Raw genomic sequence first — 13,263 nt, 5'->3', positions numbered from 1 at the left:
CAAAAATTAAAATGGTCAGAGTTTTTGGGTGCAGTAGTTGCTGGGGAAGGGGAGGGGGTGTTTTGGTTGTTTGTCTGCCCCTTCCCTGAGCTTGAGGACTGTTTTTTTCTTCTCCCACTTGGAATTCAGCCTGGCTGAATATAGGGTATCTGCAGTGCTCCTATTAACCTCTTCCCGACGGAACAGGAGCACTGCAGATCCCCTATATTCAGTAGATTGGGCACTTTCAGACACAGGGATACCTAATGTGTATGTGTTTCACAGTAATTTTCTACTTTTGTATGTATTCTAGGGAAAGGAGTGATTTATAACTTTAATTTTTTAATTTTTATTTTTTAATCTTTTTTTTTTGCACTATTTTATGGGAGATTTTATACATTGATATTGCGGCTGACCCCCCCCCCCTAAAAAAAAATATATATTTCTTTTTTGCTGACTCGAGTATAAGCCGAGGGGGGCTTTTTCAGCACAAAAACTGTGCTGAAAAAATCGGCTTATACTCGAGTATATATTTTAAAATGAGAACTAAAAACATCAATTCAAATTCCTATGCTAGGTTCACAATAGCGTTGTGCTCACCAGACCGCTAAAACACACAGGTGGATCTCATTGATTATAATGGGTTCCTCTGGGTTCCGCTATTTCAAAACTGAAACTCGGCGGTTTCTGCACTAGAGACTGAGGCGCAAATGTAAACCCAGCCTTACACGATGGGGTGCCGTAATCACTAACTCCAGCTACACAGTGGATGGCGCTGTCTGCTGTCAGCTCTGAGCACTGTGTGTTAACAGTAAGTAGCTGCCGATGTAATTTGATTGGTAGGGTTCTGGGTATCGGACCCCCCCCCCCCATATGCTATTAATGAGGGATTATTATTATTATTAATTATTCATCAAAAAAGTTTACTTGGAAAACCCCTTGAAAACTGGAGGATTTGTGAATGTAATATTAAAATATTAAGAAATGTTACCCCCTACTCATGTGAAAAAACAATGGTTAAAAGTAGAGATGAGTAAGTAGTATTCGATTGAGTAGGTATTCAAAATACTCGTACTCAGTCGAATACCACGCGGTACATGCAGTAAAAATTCGATTCCCCTCCCACCTTCCCTGGCGTTTTTTTTTTTTTACACCAATAACTATGCAGGGGAGATGGGACAGGAACTAGGACAACGTAGGCATCGAAAAAAGTGCATACATTCATTGGCTGGCTAAATCAGTAGCAGTGTCAGGGTCGTAATCAACAACACCGGGTCAATCAGTCAGATCCAAATTAGTATTAGCTAGAGATGAGCGAACACTAAAATGTTCGAGGTTCGAAATTCGATTCGAACAGCCGCTCACTGTTCGAGTGTTCGAATGGGTTTCGAACCCCATTATAGTCTATGGGGAACATAAACTCGTTAAGGGGGAAACCCAAATTCGTGTCTGGAGGGTCACCAAGTCCACTATGACACCCCAGGAAATGATACCAACACCCTGGAATGACACTGGGACAGCAGGGGAAGCATGTCTGGGGGCATAAAAGTCACTTTATTTCATGGAAATCCCTGTCAGTTTGCGATTTTCGCAAGCTAACTTTTCCCCATAGAAATGCATTGGCCAGTGCTGATTGGCCAGAGTACGGAACTCGACCAATCAGCGCTGGCTCTGCTGGAGGAGGCGGAGTCTAAGATCGCTCCACACCAGTCTCCATTCAGGTCCGACCTTAGACTCCGCCTCCTCCGGCAGAGCCAGCGCTGATTGGCCGAAGGCTGGCCAATGCATTCCTATGCGAATGCAGAGACTTAGCAGTGCTGAGTCAGTTTTGCTCAACTACACATCTGATGCACACTCGGCACTGCTACATCAGATGTAGCAATCTGATGTAGCAGAGCCGAGGGTGCACTAGAACCCCTGTGCAAACTCAGTTCACGCTAATAGAATGCATTGGCCAGCGCTGATTGGCCAATGCATTCTATTAGCCCGATGAAGTAGAGCTGAATGTGTGTGCTAAGCACACTCATTCAGCACTGCTTCATCACGCCAATACAATGCATTAGCCAGTGCTGATTGGCCAGAGTACGGAATTCGGCCAATCAGCGCTGGCTCTGCTGGAGGAGGCGGAGTCTAAGGTCGGACCTGAATGGAGACTGGTGTGGAGCGATCTTAGACTCCGCCTCCTCCAGCAGAGCCAGCGCTGATTGGCCGAATTCCGTACTCTGGCCAATCAGCGCTGGCCAATGCATTCTATTAGCCCGATGAAGTAGAGCTGAATGTGTGTGCTAAGCACACACATTCAGCACTGCTTCATCACGCCAATACAATGCATTAGCCAGTGCTGATTAGTCTCAGTCTCAGTCTCAGTTTAGCTCATGCTATATTGCCTCCGGGTTAGCACTGAACTGCCTTTATTTCACGTCACAAATAGATATACAGGAAAGGAAAGGGTTAATGCATAATATAACATGAAATTCTTCTGACGTCCCAGAACTGCACACTCATGATTGGCTCCTGATCTTGATGCATAGCAGGTTGTAGTCTTGGTTACAATCTAAGGAATTCAGCAAACCAGGAAGTCGGCGCCATCTTAGATACACTCTTTGTTCCAAAGCTGATTTCTTTAGTAGCACGGAAAAATTAGTATTTGTAACACACAACATGTATAATATAAAAGTATAAAACTATTGATTCATGATCTCAGATCTGACAGTAGCAACAGCAGCAGCAATAATAATAATAATAATAATAATAATAATAATAATAATAATAATGGGACTTGGGCGTGTTAGATGCCCCAAGACATGCTTCCCCTGCTGTCTCAGTTTCATTCCAGAGGTGTTGGCATCATTTCATGAGGTGTCATTGTCAACTTGGTGACTCCAATTGGTCGAATTTTGGTTTCCCTGAAACAAGCATGTTTTTCCCATAGGCTATAATGGGATTCGATATTTGAACGAATAGTCAAATATTGAGGTCTACTTGAAGCAAATTTCAAATTTTCGAATATTTCACTACTTGCTCATCTTAGTTAAAAGGGGTCCTACAGTGTCATCAATTAAAGGTTATACTTTGTACAATATAAAAAGATACTTTTTCTATATAATTTCTGCATCAATTTCTCATGTTTTTTGTCTCAATTTTATTGTATTTTCAACATTTTTACAAGTTTAAGGCTAAAGCCCCAAATTGCAGAAACGTAGCTTTTTTGTGGCAGATTTTGCTGTAGTTTTTTGAGCCTAAGCCAGGAGTGGATTGAGCAGAAGGGAGAAGTATAAGAACTTCCTAGATATTCCCCATTTCTTTTGTAACCATTCTTGGCTTTGGCTCAAAAAACTGAAACAAAATCTGCAACATAAAAAGCTGTGTTTCTTCCACTTGGAGCCTCAGTTTAACAGAGTAATGTGTGTTTTTGGATTTTTTTAAATAATGTTAATAATAATAAATTTAAAAGATAACAAATGTATTATATATAATAATAATAATAATAATAATAATAATAATAATAATAATAATAATAATAATCCTTGACAAAAAAAAAATTGAATTGTGTTTAAAAAACTTCACACAGAATCCCAATATATTAGAGGTTACCTTGGACCAAAACACTGCAATCACTAAAGAGTTAAAGATTTCTGAATTATTTCCAAACATCCTTTTAATCAACAGCCAGATTTCTAATATACCTAGCATAATTGTAATTTCTGGACAGGATAATGGATCAGAAACAGGCAATCAATACTGGAAGACGCTACAAGGAGGACACTTCATGAAGGAGCCTGCACATGTATCCTCGTAATATCAATGGCTGATCATAATCCCGAACAATCCACATTATCATACATAACATCACATGTATTAGCAGCAACATAATAAAATGGATCAAACTCAACAAAGCTCATTGTGGCAGTCAAAACCATGGCGGAAACTCTCTTAACGCCCACACAGAGTAAGATACTATATAAATTAACCTTGTAGACTGTCCTCTGTACGCCACATCTAGAATATTAATGCACCTCAAAAGCAGCCCAGATGTCTCTAACAAGCAAAATGAAGAATACAGAATGACTGCTTTATCTTAACTATTTCACTCCCATGCCATGGATCTCATTAGTGTTCCTTTATCAAGGTCACATAATATCACAAAAAACATCCACTCAACCAAAGACAGATATCAATAAATGAATTATTGTATGTGCATCACAAGTTTTATACGCTACTGTAGGATTTAAAGAAATGTATGACATTATTATTTATATAAAGTACATCTAAAAATATTCTTATTTCTTAAATCTTTTATTTTTTTATTGCATATTTTTCTGTTTAATTTTCTATACACGATGGGGAAAAATTATTAAGATTGGAGTATCGCGCAGCAGATATGACAATAAATGGCCTGACAAAGTTATAGTAAATCTGTGAGACTATGGCGTGAATGTCTCAGCCTGCCCAAGGCCCCTCCTGCCCACATTTGCACAAAGTGCTAGGTGAGGCTCAGATCAAGGCTTGACATGCACGTATGGCCAGTGCTTAAATTGGGAAAAAAATTTAGGTTCAAACTCTGGAATAATTATTTCCCCCCTCCCCAGATTGACCCCCCCTTCCCTGACTGACCCCCCTTCCCCGACTGACCCTCCCCCCTCACACACTATTATGCCCCATAGTGGCCCTTGCAAACAGTATTATGCCCCATAGTGGCCCCTATACACAGTATTATGTCCCTTAGTGGCCCCTGCACACAGTATTATCCCCCATAGTCGCCCCTGCACACAGTATTATCCCCCATAGTGGCCCCTGTACACAGTATTATGCCATATAGTGGCCCTTGCATACAGTATTATTCCCCATAGTGCCGCTCATGCAAAAAAAGTAAAGATAGCGGTCTACATAGACCACTATTGTGAGGGGGGGAATCATGACGTGGATTCAGCACTAAAATCCGCCCCCTCTTGCCCCGTGTGAATCCCCCTGGGGGCCTTAATCCCAATTGGCAGTTTGCCAATTTTAACATGCCTGGAAAAAGAAAATCTAATTTGTCCCAAAATTCTAAAACAACGAGAGCTATGAAGGTAGCCAGTAGGGTTGAGCGATTGTGATCGGAATTCCGAACACGATCTTTATAGGTGGGATCGAGATCGGTCATCTTTTCCCACAATGCTTTGCTTAGCCTTCACACTGAGTATACGCTGTATACTCAGTGTGAAGGCTCCGCTGCAGGTCCATAGGAATGAATGGAAGCAGCCGACACACAGCCTTGACCCCCTGCATGCCGGCTGCCTCCATTCATTCTAATGGGAGACTAAACTTAACATCTGTAGTAGCTACTTACCTCCAGAGATGGCTGGTCCGGTGCCCGGTGTGTTCTCCTTCTGCCTCTTGCTGCCGCTCCACGCTGGTCTTCTCGCTGCCCCGCCTCCTTAGTGTTTAACCGGTTAAGGACCGGGCCCAAAAGTATGTTAAAGACCAGGCCTTTTTTTTTTCAAAACTGACATGTGTCACTTTAAATGGCAATAACTTTGAGACGCTTTAACTTACACAAGTGATTTTGAGATTGTTTTTTTTTCGTAACACATTATACTTCATGTTAGTGGTAAACACTAATCAATATTTTTGTATTTATTTATAAAAAAAAACTAGGAAATTTGATGGAAATTTGAAAAAAATTGCAATTTTCAAAATGTGAAATTCTCTACTTTTCAGGCAGATAGTTATACCATCCAAATACATAAATAAATATTATTTCCCATATCTCTGCTTTATATTGGCATCATCTTTTGATTGTCTTTTAGTTTATTTTGGACGTTACAAGGCTTACAAGTGTAACAGTGATTTTCCAGATTTACAAGAAAATTCCCAAAACCAATTTTTTAGGGACCACTTCAGTTCTGAAAGTAATTCTAAAGGCCTATATAATAGAAACCCCCATAAATCACCCCATTTTCAAAACTGCACCCCTCAAATTATTCAAAACAGCATTTGGGATGTTTGTTAACCCTTTAAGCTTTTCATAAGAATAAAAATAATATGGCAGTGAAATTTAGACATTTCATTTTTTTTTCACTAATACATTCATTTAGACCTAAAATTAACACATTCAAAAAGGGTTAAAGGAGAAAATGCATCTGACAGTTTATTGTGCAATTTCTCCCGTGCACAGAAATACCCCACATGTGGGTGTAAACTGATTTTTGGGCACACGGCAGCGCATGGAAGGGAAGGAGCGACACTGGGTGTTTGAACAGCAGATTTTGCTGGAATAATTTTCAGGCACCATGTCTCATTTGCAGAGACCCTAGAGTACCAAAACAATGGAAAACCCCCAAAAGTGACCCCATTTTAGAATCTACACCCCTCACAGAATTCATCAAGGGGTATAGTCAGCATTTTGACCCTACAGTTGTTTCACAGATTTTACTAACATTGGGATGTGTAAATAAAAAATTACTAAAATGTCACTTTATCTCCAAAGTTTTCCTTTTCACAAGGGGTTAAAGGAGTAAAAGCCCCCCCCAAAGTTTGTTAAACAATTTCTCCTGAACACGGCAATACCCCATATGTGGTCATAATCTGCTGTATGGGTACATGGCGGGGCTCAGAATGGAAGGAGCGCTATTTTGCTTTTGGATGGCAGATTTTGCTGGAATAATTTTTAGGTGCCATGTCGCATTAGCAGAGCCCCTAGAGTACCAATACAGTGGAAACCCCCTAAAAGTGACCCCATTTGGGAAACTACACCCCCCACAGAACATATCAAAGGGCTAGAGTGAGCATTTTGACCCTACAGCTGTTTCACAGATTTTATTAACATTGGGCCATGAAAATTAAAAATTACTTTTTTTCCAATAAACTGTCAATTTAGCCCCAAATTTTTAATTTTCACAAGAGGATAAAGGAGAAAAAGCTCCCTAAAGTTCGTTACACAATTTCTTCTGAACACAGAAATGCCCCATATGTGGTCATAATCTGCTGTATGGGAACATAGCGGGGCTCAGAATGGAAAGAGGGCTATTTGGCTTTTGAAGGGCAGATTTTGCTGGAATATTTTTCAGGTCCCATGTCGCATTTGCAGAGCCCCTAAAGTACCAATACAGTGGAAACCCCCTAAAAGTGACCCCATTTTGGAAACTACACCCCTCATAGAATTTATCTAGGGGTAGAGTGAGTATTTTGGCCTCACAGGTGTTTCACGGATTTTATTAACATTGGGACATGAAAATGAAAAATTACTTTTTTTCCCAATAAATCGTCCATTTAGCGCCATAGTTTTAATTTTGCAAATAGTTTAAGAATTAAAAGCCCCCCACAGTTTGTTACACAATTTCTTCTGAACATGGCAATACCCCATATGTGGCCAAAATCTGCTGTTTGGGGACATGGTGGGGCTCAGAATGGAAAGAGGGCTGTTTGGATTTTGGAAAGCAGATGTTGCTGGAATAGTTTTCAGGTGCCATGTCGCATTTGCTGAGCCCCTAAAGTACCAATACAATGGAAATCCCTCAAAAGTGACCCCATTTTAGAAATTACACCTGTCAAGGAATGTATCATGGGGTATTATCATTTTGAGCCTAAAATGCTTCCCAAAAATTAATGTACAAAATGAAAATTGAAATTTTTAAAAATATGCCATTTCGGTGCCCAATACGTTGCACCCACTTTGTGTTGTCAGAGACCTGCACTCCTAAAACTATTAAGTGGGCCATCCCGGGGGTCAAAAAATTATATATGTGGGTGTAAACTGCTGCTTGGGCACACAGCAGGGCTCAGAAGGTAAAGACCACTGTGCGTTTTAGCTTTTGGGGTACAGATTTAGAGGGACCCTCTGGGCACCATGTTGTTTTTGCAGAGCCCTGGAGGTGCCAGTAAACTGGAATTCACCAAGAAGTGACCCCATTTTGTAGGGGCAATTTTAGGGTCTCTGCAAATGTGACATGGTGTCCAAAAACGAAGAATCTAAATCTGCACTCCAAAAGCACATATTGCTCCTTCACATCTGCGCCCTGCTGGGAACCCAAATAGCAGTGTATGCCCACATGTATGACACTGGTGTACCCCGGATAACGGACTTAATGCCATATGTGGGTAGAAATGGCTGTTTGGGCACAGCCGCGCACAGAAGGGAAGGAGCGCTATTTTGGTTTTTGGAGCACAGTTTGGTTTTTGGACGTCATGCCACTTTTGCAAAGCCCCTGAATTGCCAATAAAGTGGAATCCGCAGACATGTCACCCTATTTTGGACACTACGTAGCGAGAATTTTTAACCCTTGAGTGTTGCATTTATTTAGTTTCCAGAAATGAAATCGCAACTGATAGAGAAGTTAAAAATGAAAATTTTCCAGAGATTCGCCATTTTAGTGCCCGATATGTTGTGCCCAACTTATGTCAGCAGAGATACACACTCCAAAAACTGGTAAGCGGGTATCCCGGGCACAACAGCTTTTTAGAGCGTTCATCTCTGATACAAGGCAGGCACAACATATTACGCACTGAAATGACGGGTTCCTGGAAAAATGGTCATTTTTACCTCTCACAATCAGCTTCGTATTCATTTATGGATAATAAGTTATAGCAACACTTGGGGGTTAAAAATGCTCTCTGTACCCCTGGATAAATCCTTCAGGGGTGTAGTTTCCAAAATAAGGTCACATATCAGGGGATTCCACTTTACTGGCATTTCAGCTCTGCAAAAGTGTCATGGCATCCAAAAACCAAACCGTCTGTGCTCCAAAAGCCCAATAACTCTTCTTCCCTTCTGTGTCTGGCTGTGCCCTAATATCAGTTTATTCCCACATATGACATTACGTCCGTTATCCTGGGTACACCAGTGTCATACATGTTTCATACATGTGGCATAAACTGCAGTTTGGGCACACAGCAGGGCACAGAAGGGAAGGAGCGCGATGCGGCTTTTGGAGCACAGATATGGATGTTTGGTATCTGAACGCCATGTCATGTTTGTAGAGCCTGTAAAGGTACCAGAAAAGTGGATTCCCCAAAGGAGTGACCTAATTTTGAAAACTGCACCCCTCAAAGAATTTATCAGGGGGTTTAGTGAGTATTAGTATCCCAGACGTGACTGCACAGCGGATGGCGAAGAGGGAATATGTAAGCTGTGCGGAGAACATTGCAAACACCAAATTCCCTACTATGTTCCAGTAGCTCCTATGATTGGGGGAGTCACTCTGGGGGTCACTTTGGGGTCACTTCTGTGGTCTTTTCCCTCATAAGCTGTAAATCTGGGGTGTCCCCTGACATTCGCTCGCACAGTTTATATATTCCCTACATAACGCAGCCAGTCGTGTTCTAATGATTTGGCGATTTTGCGGGATTTTGTCTTCACATTGCTAGATGCTATATTTTCTTTATTTTTCTGGTGACGTGGCCATATAAGGGCTTGTTGTTAGCGGGATGTAATGTATTTTGTAATGACACCTTTTTTGGGTGCCTACAACTTACTGAATACATTTTATTAACTCTTTCTTGCTGGATTTAAAAAAAAAAAAAAATCAATCCTGGCATTGAGTTTTATATTTTAGATTTTGCGCCATGCAGGGTACAGTATAAGTAACATGTGTCCTTTATTTTGCGGGTCGGTATGGTTACGGCGATACCTCATTTATGTTATTTTTTTATGCGATACTAATTCTGCAAAACAAAAACACATTTGGGGACATAAATCAATGTTTTTTGCATCGCCATCTTCTGAGAGGTGTAACATTTTTTATTTTTCGGTTGACAGTGTTGGTTGAGGGCTTATTTTTTGAGGGACAATGTGCGCTTTTTATTGGCACTGTTGTGGGGTGCATATGACTTTTTGATCACTTTTTATAGCATATTTTGTAGGATGAGATGGCAAAAAATAATTACTTCCGGCGAGTTTTTTCCATTTTTTTTTTCCGACGTTCATTTTGTACATTAAATATTATTTCAGTTTTATTGTACAGGTTGTTACGGACGCGGCGATACCAAATATGCATTGCTTTTTTTAATTTTTAGTGCTTTTTTTTTTATATAATTCATTTTGTATAGAAAAAAAGGGATTTTTGGACTTTAAAACTTTATTACTTTTTTCATACACTTTCTTTCTTTTTTTTTTTACTTTTTTTTAACTTTTTCATGTGTCCCTTTAGGACACTTGAATCAGTTGATGCTTTGATGAAAGCACCAACTGATTCAGCACAATAGCAGACAGGACACGAGCAGGACATGAGCCTGCTCGTGTCCTGCAAGCTACAGAGGACGTGAGCTGCATCACTCACTTCCTCCATCGGTCGGCAGGATCAACCAGGTAAGTGGGGGCTCCGGTAGTCTGGGGTCACTGGCCAGACCCCAGTCTACCTTTTACTGACATCAGCACCCCCCGATCTCGCCGCGGGGGGTGCCGATCAGCTTCAATTGCCGTCGGATCCCTTTCGATCGCGCCGTGATGTTTCACGGCGCAATCTAAAGGGTTAACACGTCCAGTCGGACTCAGTTCCGACTGGACGTTATGGAGGAAGGGATTAGGTGTTAGTAACACCTAACCCCTGCCCCCCCCCCCACCGCACCACGCACCCCTCCCCCCGCCAGCAAGGTACCTAAAGGCCGGGCGTATTTCGGCAATAGTCCGGTCTTTAGGTACCAGCACATGAGGCCGTAAATTTACGTACGGCGGTCCTCATGTGGTTAAATGAGGTTGACCTTTTGCATTGGAATTCCAAGACCATTATGATATCACTAGAACATGATGACATCACAATGATGTCATATGCAAATGAGGTTGACATTTTCTGCGTATTTAAATGAGGTTGACCTTTTGCATTGGAATTCCAAGACCAATATGATATCACTAGAACATGATGACATCACAATGATGTCATATGCAAATGAGGTTGACCTTTACTACGTATTTAAAAGAGGTTGACCTTTTGCATTGGAATTCCAAGACCACTATGACATCACTAGAACATGATGACATCACAATGATGGCAAAGGTATAAATTGACCTGACACTACCGGAGCTGCTCAGAGGATGCTGACAGATGAAGATGATCCATGCTGAGGCGAGGACTACAACAGGTAAGTACAATAGGGAAGATTTAGTCCAGTACTATAGGGGGCATGCATGCTGGGGGGGGGGAGGACTACAGCAGGTATGTACAGTAGCCCAGTACAGTACAGTAGCAGGATCGGGGAGACCCCAGTGGATATGTCCGGATCGGGGAAACCCCAGTGGATATGTCAGAATCAGGGAGGCCCCAGTGGATATGTCAGAATCAGGGAGGCCCCAGTGGATATGTCAGAATCAGGGAGGCCCCAGTGGATATGTCAGGATCGGGGAGGCCCCAGTGGATATGTCAGAATCGGGCAGACCCAAGTGGATATGTCAGGATCGGGGAGACCCAAGTGGATATGTCAGGATCGGGGAGGCCCCAGTGGATATGTCAGAATCTTGGAGGCTCCAGTGGATATGTCAGAATCTTGGAGGCTCCACCCAATCTGATAAGCCACACTCACTAGAAATTGATGTTTGTGCAAATGTCGGCAGAGCCAAAATTTTCCATTTTAGTAACTCCAAACAACCTTAGATTAATTCTCCCATGGAACATCACTAGCTCGTATGACATCACAAGGCCATGTGACATCACAGTCAGGATGCAGTGGAGAGAAATCATTTTGATTTTCCCTTTGTTTTTTATTTGCAGAAGTTCTTTACGCAAGATCTTCTCAACACATCAACAATACAGGTATTAGACAAGGGAATGGAGGGTTCCTTCCTTTAGCTTGTAAGCTCCTTGGAGCAGGGCAGACATTAATGATGGTTTCCTTTAGTTTGTAAGCTCAGAAGAGCAGGGCTGGTCTTATCATGGAAGGTTGGAAGGAACTCTCCAGAATAGATTAAGTTTAGGAATAGATTAAAGTAAATAGGCATCTTACAGAGGACCTTTCATGGGTTTGGGCACAGGCAGTATTATATACCGCAGGAAAGCCAACAGGGCTCTGAATTCAGCGAACTGTCGGCTTCCCCCATCTGTGCCCCAGGTGAAAAGCTATCGGTGCCGGTACCGTAGCTCTTCACCGTCAGAAGGGTGTTCCTGACAGTCTGTCAGGAACGATGTCCTTCTCCACAGCAGCGCCTATTGCGCTGTACAGTGTGAGCGGGGAGGAACGCCCCCTCCCCTCCTGATAATACTCGTCTATGGACGAGCACTGTGAGAAGAGGGAGGGAGCGTTCCTCCCCGCTCACACTGTACAGCGCGATAGGCGCTGCTGTGGAGAAGGACGTTCCTGACTGACAGTCAGGAACGCCCTTTTGACAGTGAAGAGCTACTGTACCGGGACCGATAGCTCTTCACCTGGGGCACAGATCGGGAAAGTCAACAGTGCGCTGAATTCAGAGCACTGTCAAATTTCCAGCAGTATATAATTCTTCCTGTGCTTAAACCCATGAAAGGTCCTCTTTAAAACTGACTTTATTGGCAGGAATCCTTTCTTTTAGTCTAGGGCTAATGATAACCATGATGGCTCCTATCTCTAAAGTTGGGGCTACATGGCAGCTTTGGCTGCAGCATATGTCATGTGGTTGGAGATTACAGTGTTAGGGCTTTTCCATTTAATGGAAGTGAATGTGGTTGCGTTATATTCTGGCAACGGCTTCAACTGGTGGTCAGACCATCATTGAGCCCTTGTGAGTCATCGAGACAGAACCACATTCACGTTACTGGCGGTGATGCCGGAATTTGACCACTACACAGTAGTCTTTGACTGTGTGATGTGTGTTGTGGCTGACATTGCCGTGTAGCCGCCCCTGCCCTGCAGCTAAGCAGCCATCATGGTCATCATTTATTATGTATCATCATAGAGAGGATTTCTTACTAGTTTGTAAGCTCTCCGGAGCAGGATAACTACCATCATTAGAGGGGATTGTTTTATATTATATACATATTACTACATATATATCTATATACATTGTGAGACTTCGGACACTTGAAAAGAAGAAGAGGAGAGGAGAAGAACTCCATCTGCCTCATGCGGGGTGTGGGGTGGACTGGTGGGTACGGGGGTGGGCAATGTCAGGCATTTGGTTATTAATATAGTTGTAGTAAGTCCATGTGCCTCACGTGGGGTTGGGGTGAGGGGACTAGTGGGTATGGGGATGGGCAATGTCAGGCATTTGGTTATTAATATAGTTGTAGTAAGTCCATGTGCCTCACGTGGGGTTGGGGGTAGGGGGACTGGTGGGTACGGGGGTGGGCAATGTCAGGCATTTGGTTATTAATATAGTTGTAGTAAGTCCATGTGCCTCAA

Source organism: Leptodactylus fuscus, chromosome 2 (assembly GCF_031893055.1).
Source record: "Leptodactylus fuscus isolate aLepFus1 chromosome 2, aLepFus1.hap2, whole genome shotgun sequence".
NCBI lineage: Eukaryota > Metazoa > Chordata > Amphibia > Anura > Leptodactylidae > Leptodactylus > Leptodactylus fuscus.
Note: the sequence above shows the minus strand (reverse complement) of the source record.